The sequence below is a fragment of the Octopus bimaculoides genome, chromosome 3, assembly GCF_001194135.2.
Source record: "Octopus bimaculoides isolate UCB-OBI-ISO-001 chromosome 3, ASM119413v2, whole genome shotgun sequence".
NCBI classification, from domain to species: domain Eukaryota; kingdom Metazoa; phylum Mollusca; class Cephalopoda; order Octopoda; family Octopodidae; genus Octopus; species Octopus bimaculoides.
The window spans coordinates 152,417,910-152,419,538 of NC_068983.1; positions in this window are offsets into that span (position 1 = coordinate 152,417,910).

The following is a 1,629-nucleotide window of genomic DNA, read 5'->3' on the forward strand; positions in this document are numbered from 1 at the left end:
TATATATATATATATATATATATATGTAAGTATGTATGTATGTATGTATGTATATCTACGCACACTACAGGCACATGTATTTTTAGTGTTATTCTCAGGTAGAATTAGTTTGCCATAGCCTGACAAGGCTGGATCTGTTAACATGACTATGGAATAGTAGCGATAAAATCCTGATTGGAGAAATTTGCAGTAGATTTTCTAGAGCGTATGGGAAAGAATTAATTATCATGAAATCAAAATGTATTAAAACTACATCTTATTTTTATTCAATTGTTACCGACAATATTCTGGAACAGCGATGGTAATCAACGTAGCCCCAGTGTACGTAATGTTAGTCTCGGAATATTTGAAATCAAACCGTATCAAGAATAGTTAGGGAATCATTTTAATCTATGTGAAGAATAGAAATAGAAAATATTTCTAGACGATGGCTGTATTCTTCGGAAAGAAAGATTAGGAAAGGTAAATGAAATTAAAATTATTACTTTAAAGGAAAAAAAATCAATTTACAATAGAATAAAGTTCAGCGAACAACCAATTTCAGCTATTTTAGTAATAATGAAACTAAACAAATGAAGTGAGGCAGAGTGAAGCAACATTTACACGTTATCTTTGTACTGTGATATCGGTAATACACAAGAGTAAATATTCCATTTAATTTAGTCAAAAAAGCTGAGTACAATTGTATCGAACATAAATACTAGCAGTAAACGAAATCAAGAAATTTCTGATGCACTTATCCTTAATAGTTGGTGGGATACAAGGAACGAAGATAATTAATGTTCGGATACTAAAATAGGTAAAACAACAAACCTGAAGTGAAAATGTCACCATATGTCTCTACTAACAATCCTGGAAACAATAACTGCTCCAATTCTTTACAAAATATATCCTTGCTAAAAGCAGACGCCTGGATAAATCGAATTCAACAAGTATATACAATTATAAAATATATATAAAAAATGGCTTTTATCATTCAAGCGAAAACTAACAGATGATAAATCATACTTAACGATAACAGAATCAATAGCGAAAAGGTGTGAGAAAACCAGCAGTGGAATAGATCATAACCGAAAGTTCAGAGCATGATTTTAGAGAAGAACAATACTTCAAAACAAACAGTGCTTCTTTCCTGTGCATCTAAAAGGGTAATCTACATAATCACTAGCTCAACTTGTAGAGAGAATTAAATAGGACAAACTAAAATAAGCGTAAGAAAACAAATAACTATTTTCAAAGAGAAATTTCGAATTCTGAGTTATGTATAAATAACTCACCGTGGATATATCGATAGATACCTAGACTGGTAATCATGAATCAAATTAAGAAATAAATTTCATTATATTAATGAAATACTGGAACATGTGGACACCAGTAGATCAATAAGTCTACATTTATTGAAAAATCTCGACCTCTCTTAAACATGTCCATTTTATAAATCTATATTTATTATTATTTTTATTACCAACATCATCAATTACAAAGTCATGAATAAATTATAAAAGTGTAACCAGTTGATATCATGAAGTTCCACCTCTATAAAAATATATTATAAAGATTTTAATGCATTTTTTTCTCCCTCCCCGTCTCACTTTGTCATTATTTGTATATATATGTATACATGTCTGT